The sequence below is a fragment of the Bidens hawaiensis genome, unplaced genomic scaffold (assembly GCF_021521415.1).
Source record: "Bidens hawaiensis isolate Kalapana, Puna unplaced genomic scaffold, B.hawaiensis_p1.1 tig00013873_1, whole genome shotgun sequence".
NCBI classification, from domain to species: domain Eukaryota; kingdom Viridiplantae; phylum Streptophyta; class Magnoliopsida; order Asterales; family Asteraceae; genus Bidens; species Bidens hawaiensis.
Window position 1 is genome coordinate 433,282 of NW_027492188.1, and position 8,120 is coordinate 441,401.

The 8,120-nt window shown below is 35.9% G+C and overlaps 1 pseudogene across 1 annotated transcript; it reads right to left on the reverse strand.

Annotated features, from left to right (window-relative positions):
* Positions 1 to 1,340: 1,340 nt before the first annotated feature.
* LOC143545231 (ABC transporter A family member 2-like) lies at positions 1,341 to 7,823 on the reverse strand (annotated as a pseudogene). Its single transcript, XR_013137391.1, has 16 exons — positions 7,746 to 7,823; positions 7,339 to 7,454; positions 7,111 to 7,226; positions 6,725 to 6,910; positions 6,541 to 6,636; positions 5,707 to 5,907; positions 5,435 to 5,594; positions 4,370 to 4,596; positions 4,177 to 4,294; positions 4,027 to 4,103; positions 3,775 to 3,865; positions 3,519 to 3,662; positions 2,969 to 3,241; positions 2,802 to 2,882; positions 2,554 to 2,730; positions 1,341 to 1,744 (listed from the first exon to the last, which is right to left on the reverse strand). The product of XR_013137391.1 is annotated as an ABC transporter A family member 2-like (transcript).
* Between the last annotated feature and the right edge of the window lie 297 nt (positions 7,824 to 8,120).

An 8,120-nucleotide genomic window follows, 5' to 3' on the forward strand; every position in this document is an offset into this window, starting at 1 on the left:
GCCTTGCTGCGCGGGTAGCCTTCCCTGATGGCTAGTATCCGTTGCTGCGGGAACAGGCGGAGTACGTCGACCATTGGGAGGCTTTTCCTGCGGGAACAGCTTGCGTACTGCGCTCACGTCTCTGAGCATGGTGGGTCGTGCGGATCCAGTTGGTTTCTACGCAGACGTCTCTTCAAAGTGAGTCTTGCGAGTTTAGCCTTTGCGCAGACGTCCCTGTTGAAGGTGAGTCTTGCGGGTTCAACTGCGCAGACGTCCCTCTTTGAGGTGAGTCTTGCGGGTCCAACTGGGCTCTGCTGGGACCTACCTCTTCACCGGGTCTTCAAGCTTGCCACTTCGTGCTCTTCTCACCCCTAGTGGCAGTGGGGTGGTGGTGTGACAAAGTTCCGCTATCGTAAGGACTTTCTCTTTTTTATTTAAATAAGTTTGGTTGTTTCTACTAGGGGTGTCAATTTCTGACACGAGCCGAAACCAGACACGAAAAAATATAGGTTTTGGGTCGGCTGACACGACCCGTTTTCTTAAACAGGTCAACCCAAACCCGACACGTTTAGAAAACAGATTAACCTGACCCGTTAAAAAGTATCTGTTAACCCATTTAAGAATTAAAAAGAAGTTAATATTTTCATTTTAGAGATAAGAAGTTTTAAATTTTAAAGTTAAATACTTAGATTATTTATTTCATACATCAAACAACTTAAAAAAAAACTTTTATCTACTTGTTCCAAAATTTTTATTTTATTAGTTCTAACTTTATATTCTCTAATTATTTCCATTCATTTGGTCTTATCTTGAGCCAAATTTGTTAATCTAAGTTTGTTAATTGTAAATGAGATATAAATACACAAAAACAATTAGAAATGTCACAAATTATTAAAATGTTTTATATGAATATAAGCGTAATTAATTGTTTAACTTATTACTAAGTCACTAGGTATTACTCATATTCCTATACGAACGTAAAATGGGTTGACCCGAAACATAACCCAAACACAACACGAATTAAATGGGTCGACACAACACGAATAAAAATCTGGGTTAGGTTGGGTTAGGGTTGAAGAACCTCAACACGCTAACCTGCCAACCCGACACGATTGACACCCTAGTTTGTATGTATTATAGGCTTCACTTTTATCAAGAGTTGTAAATAACCGCTCTAAAAATAAAAAAGTAAAAAAAAAAATGACTCATTTTGTTGCGGTTTATGGAACCAACCAACACAGATGAGATCTATCTATGTTTCTCTTTTTTGTTTTATCAGAAACTCAACCCAAAAACTAAACTGTCATTTTTAAAATATTCCCAACAATTAACTACCTACTTTTTTTTATGTAAAAAGGAAGCGTTCTCTTCATTAATCACTGGTATATTTCCAATGCTGTAAGAATGATAAAAAGTAGAAAGTATAAACAATGCAATGCAATGCAATGCAATATAATACAGCATGATTGTGGTAATCTACAAAAACCAAACAACATATAGATATAGCTATTACTCAAGATGTTGAATTAATTTCATTCGGGTCAATAACGAATCCACGAACGGGCTCAGATGGACCGAAGAAGTTTCTTCTTAAAGGAACATCTCTGAGCTGGACATGAGGCGGTACCGGTGTTTCATTTGAGTGGCCTGAAATGCAGAGAGCACCTGCATCGTCTTGCTCCCAGAAAACCTCCACCATGGATCCTCTTGGATTTCCTGTTGAAATTGTTTCTGGAATTCCTATGTATCTTGCCCCAACTGGTATCTGCGTGTTTTTTAAGGTTAATTGTAACAATATCAATAGTTGTATACCATGTCATGTTACATGGGTGGGGATTTTGACCCGTATACTAATAAATTGGTTGATTTGGGTTATTATGCTTTTTATCTCAAATGGATTGAGCAAAGACTTTGCTTAAAAGGGAACGGTTCAAATGGGCAGAGCTCGAGCTCATTTCGAACTCCATGCCTAGTGCTCGACCTTGGCTCGTGAGCAATTTTTCAGGCTCGAGCTCGATACTTGCATATTTAATTACTTAATAGCTATAATTATAATTTCAAATATATGACATATATGTATATTTATTATGTAGTTATTTCATCATAATTATATGTATAATATAGCCAGTTTCATTATGTAATATATATTTATTATATTACACAACAATTATCATATTTATGAAGATATTAGGCTCGTTTGACATGCACTGTAGATGAAGCATGGTCTCAAACGAGCTTACTTTTATGCTCAATCTCGTTAAGGCTCGGTAGTCGGCTCAATTCGAGATTTTTGTGAACGAATCCCAACAAGCTCACGAGCGGCCTGTCTTCTTTACACCCCTAGTCGCTAGGTCTATTATTTAAGCATTCAATCTTAGTATTTCTATCAAAGATTTAGATCATTATCATAACAATACTTTTTCAATCATAATCGATGCATTAAATATTTACAAAGCTAAAAAAATGAACTAATGATCAACTCATCCAGACCTACCCGACCGGACAACCAGCTAAAGTTCTAAAAAAGGGAAGAAAGAAGATAGAAATTTGAAGTGAAAAGTGAAAACGACTTACTTGAAGAGACGTTCCAGAGGTCAAAGTCAACGTGGTGAATCTACCTTCGGCTGCAGCACTTTCAAACTCAGCCTGTTTTGCAATGTTGAGAAAGACTTCTTCAAGAGTTGTAAGGCTGAGCTGGATATCCGATATACCGAACTCCTCCTCTCTTTTCTCCAACTCCTCAAAAAAGTTCTAATATGATAACCATTTTTAACATTAATTAATTAATAACAAGATTAACAAGAATAAAATGACAATCTTACCGTTAGCAGGCTCTCCTTGTCATGTGGGATAACAAAAGTGAGAAATGATTTGTTTTCCTCTTTCGGAACAACATCTAACCGCTGCAAAAACAATCCTCAAATCAATTACTAGAATGTATAACGCAATTATATCTCAAAAACAAGTTGTAACTAGTAACTCAGCGTACATCTTTAAAGAACATTTTGACTTCCTCATGAGTGGAGACAGCAGTGGTCCCCGAGAAGCTTACATTAGCAATGTAACCGGTGCCAAATCTTGACTTCAATCTGATTGAATTTCCAATGCACCGAAGCCTACCTTTTGTCATGATTCCGATTCTATCACTTAAAATATCAGCCTCTTCCATTGAATGTGTTGTCAGAATAATGGCTCGACCTTTCTTTGCGTTTTCAATAATATCCCAAACATGTCTTCTAGTTATCGGGTCCATACCGGTAGTCTACGGTATTAGAGATTTAGAGACATATTAATTGTATACTTTGAATATGTATTATGTAGTCAAAAGTCCTAGTCAAAGTCAGTCAAATGCTATTATTAGTATTTATTATAGGTATGTTTACTATGTTATGTTTCTCCATTGGATATATATTGTATGAATTATTAATACAAAATGTGGTTGATCATTTTCTTATATACGGTTCAAACAACAATGAATAATAGGGAAATGGTTCAAATGGTTGAAAGCCTTGAAAAATAACAAAGTCAACTCTGTTTACCGGTTCATCTAAGATGATCAACTTGGGTTCACCGATAAGAGCGATTGCAACGCTGAGTCGGCGTTTCATTCCTCCACTGTAGCTACGAGTTCTCACTCGGGCTGACTCGGTAAGTCGCACCTCTGCCAATGATTTTTGCACAGCCTGTATAACAGTCGGATAGTGAATACTCTCTGGAAGCACAATAGGGGATACATTCTAATTTGTTCAACAGATTAACATGAAAATCCAAATTAAACAATATTTTAGGACAAACCATTGTAAGTGAAGAAGGGGGGCAGACCCTTGATACTAGCAAATAGATAGAGATGTTCTTGACCAGATAGTGCATCCCAAAGAATATCAAACTGCAATCGACAGACAGAATATTAGGGTGCGTTTAGCTTGCAGAATTCAAAACAATTAGAATTGAAGGGGGCGTTGGTTTCAATGGAATGTTTAGCCAAACGTACGCTTAGTCCCAACTAAAAACTGTGTTAACAACGAAATGGGGGGAAAGGTAACAAACCTGGGGGCAAACACCTATCATTTTCTGGATATTTGACATGCCAACAGAGCTTCGGATGGAATATCCATATATGAGAGCTGTTAATAAAACATTTAAAATTTTGAATTAACATATTCTCCTAAAAAGCAATTTAAAAAAACATATTATTACCATCTCCTTCAGTGACTGGTGTGATGCCAGTTAAGCAATTAATTGCTGTAGTTTTTCCGGCTCCGTTTGGTCCTAAAAGGCAAAAGAGTTGATCCTTTGGGAAGTTCACCCATAAACCCTGAACATAACTTTATTGTTACAACTTGCAAACTAAAAAAAAAAAAACTTTTTTTAAATGAAATTAATTATCTACCTTAAGTGCATAATAAGGTGCAGTTTTCTTGCAACTGAAGCAGCCAATGTTAGTTCTTCCTGGATATACTTTCACAAGACCATGTATTTGAACTGCAAGATTTGGGTCAACAATGCCTTCTCTATGTTGTTGTTTAACAATGTTTTCCTCTTCAAGTACATCCTCGTCATCTGGAGACATTTGATCCAACGGTGGAGGAGAGCACATGCAACTACATATCCCACCCTCTTAAAGAAACATAGATTAAAAACGAGTTAGTGAAAACTTTATGCGGTTGCAATGTTTATTGGTAAACAAACCGAACGTTTAGTAAACTGTCCGTGAATTAATCAGCGGGAAATTTGTTTATGTATAAACGAATGAACATAATCAACAGAGTAGTTCATTTATTTAAACAAGCAAACATGAACAGATGTCTCGTTCGTTCATTTATGTTTGCGAACATTTGTTTACGTTCGCTTACGCTAATTTATGTTCATTAGCTTACGTTCGTTCGTTTATGCTTGTTAATATGTTCATATAATTTTTTTTAAGTTTGTTCATTAATATATTCATTAAGTTCGGTTGTTTAATATATTCGTTTATGTTGCTTACACTTACATTTAATTGGCTCTAGCTCATTTATGTCCATTCATCTACGTTCAGTTATGTTCATCCATTTATGTTTGTGAACCGTTCATTTATATTGCTAATGAACGAAGAAAAACGAATGTTAACATGTTCATATTCTTAACAAACAAAAGATTAATGAACAAGAAAGCCCCGTTCATTTAATTTTTAATGAACGAACATAAACAAACACACTCATTTTCTAAACGAACATGAACAAGGAAATCCCATTCGTTTATATTGTTAACAAACAAACAAACATAAACAGATACGAACACGTTCATTTACTTAATGGAAGAACACTAACAAGAAAACCCCATTCATTTAAATGTTCAAGTTTGACCACTCGTCTGTTTAACTTTAAACAAACGAATCCAAACATGCTTTGTTTATGTTCGCTCGGTTCATTTATAGGCCTAGCACAAAGAATATATAATCAATGGTTCACTCAGTTACCTTTGACCTGATTTCCACCTTTCCCTGACCAGTATCCAGGGTTCAAAAAGTAAAAAGCCGGTTTTCTAACGCCTGATGAGTTGGGGAATATATTATCAAAGTAGATTGCCAAAGCAACCCACAAAACAAATGTTGCTAAGAGCCATAAATAGATACCGTTCTACCAAAAAGACAGAATATATATTAAAATGGGCCAGCTCCAAATAAGATAATATTATGGAAGCTTCAAAAGACAGAACATGCAGCACATAAAAAGCCATATAAATACATACCAATGTTATTAAACAGTCAGTGTCATTTGGTGCACACTTCCCTTTACTGGCCCAGCTGATACCCGGGTCTTGAGGAGTGGAAGTGGCATCAGAAAGCAATTGAAGGGCTTTAGCAAGAAGATTAGGTGGGTAAAAAGACCATATTACCCTGTACGTGTCAGAGTAGTTGTCACTGTAAGGAAATCCAAATGCGGTAACAATCTGCAAAAATGTGAAGTTAGTAGAATATTGCTGAGGTGGCAACATCTGTAGATCAGACACGCTGGGTCAAAAGTCGAAACAGGTTCGGGAATGGGCCATATTAAGTTGGTTTGACCAGTCAACAATCGTCCATCTCTATTGTGGGTAGTTAATGCATTAACAATAATCAGATAACAATATCATTATAATGGGTTTGGTATAAGCGGGTCCGGGTCAACCCAGCGGGTTCACGGGTTGACCTGTTTAACACATTTATTTTTTATTTTATTTTTTGAAATTGTGTTTTATACAAATTGGTAGGTTATCTAATGCCAAAATTTAAAACTGAAAAAAAAATTGACATATTCAACCTTTGAGACAAACAGGGCGTGTCAGGTCAACCAGCGAATATGCGTTTCGTGTTTGGGTTCACGTGTCTGACACGATTTTCGGTTGGAACCATCAACCCGTAAGCCACTTTCAACCAGTTTTTGGCACGCTTAGTCTGTTTTCCTGTTAGCTGATTTTCTTATATAACCAAATTTTTTTGTGTGTGTGGTGGGGGGGAGCATACACAAATTAACCCATTTAAAGTCAAACGGGTCGAAAAGCATCATCTACCCTTCGGTAAACATGATAAAAAAACAAACAAACTTGTGTCAAAAAGCCGACTATATAGACAGAGAAGCCAACAGCCGTAGATGAAGTAGACTTGCTGATGAACGATGAAAACATAAATGCAAAACCAACCTGACAGCGAAAGCTAGAAAATGGTTATCCAACAAACACACCAAACAATTTTACTAAAATATAAATTAAGAAAAGCAAAAAATCTAACCATGTTCAATTGGAAAAGAAAGAACACAAAAAACACAACTTCAAAACTGTTGTGCAAGAAGAAATCAAAGTGAAACATCATTCCAAAGAGAACTGTGAACAGAGATGAAAGTAGGGTGATAATTCCTTCCCATGTAAGCCACGATAACCAATAAGCTGTATCATAAAGGCCCATCATAGCCATTGCCTATAAAGAAAACCATGCAGAATTATGCAAACTCATTCATATATATATGAGAGTAAATTACGCAAATTGTCCTTTTAAGTATACCTAGAATTGCAGATTCTGTCCTTAAACTAAGGTAATCACAAAGAAAGTCCTTTATTTGAAAAGTTGTCATGCTTTTAGTTTTTAACATAAAGTTAAAATAAATAACAATTCAGTACCTGTCGAAGCTTGAGTTCTTTCTCAACAATCAAAGAAGAAATTTGTAACACAAAACCAAACATTGCAATTGCCAGAAAAAAAGTTCGGTCCAACGGTCCCCACAGAAGACAAATTCCTTCAGACTCACAACCCAACTGAAACCAGGATCTGTTACATTTCAAAATGTCGTTCAGAAGATATTCGCAATAATGAGTAAATATAGACATATTATACCTCCAATTAAAGACCTGGCAATTTCACGTTCAGCAGCAATTTGGTGGAATTTGGAATTTGAATGTTGGAACTTCAAAATCTCCTCTTTTTGCAATGGGTCGTTTGTAACCAATGACAGTTGAATTTCTGTCTACAAAATGCAGGACAGAACATAGGATTTGCAAAAAGCCACGCGTCCACGTCATTCTTAGTTCTAAATGGTAAGACCTATTAGCAATTAATCAATTGAGATTGAGAAAATTCATAGGTGAGATTAATTAACAATCCCACAAGTAAGTAAAAAATTGTTAGAAGGAATAGGCCTTCCCGAATCCGATGGATCGAATCCTGTTACTATCACTTCCACTCCAGACAATTTATAGCTCGAACTCAGTTTAAAACTGAACATATTAACCAACATAAGATAAAAATATGAATATACAATTTTCCTTTTATCATACAATGATGTCGAAACATGATCATCATGTAACCTTTTACATGCATGAACTGCATTCTCCATACATTCACACCACTGTAAAAGTAGTATAAAAGTTCATAGGTTACTGAACTGTTGTCAAGTTGCTAAAATACCCGTCAAATATGGGTGAAAATACGAGTTACCTACTCATTATTATGAAACTGCCACTGAGACCAATTTGTATGTGTTTATGATCTGCAAGTCCTTTAATTTATTATTCAAGTATATATGTTAAACGAGTTTTTTTCGTCAAAAAATACAAAGGAAAACTATATAAATACTTACCGAGTTTTGCTACTTCAATTAACAACAACAAATGTCCTGCTCGGCAACAAAAAC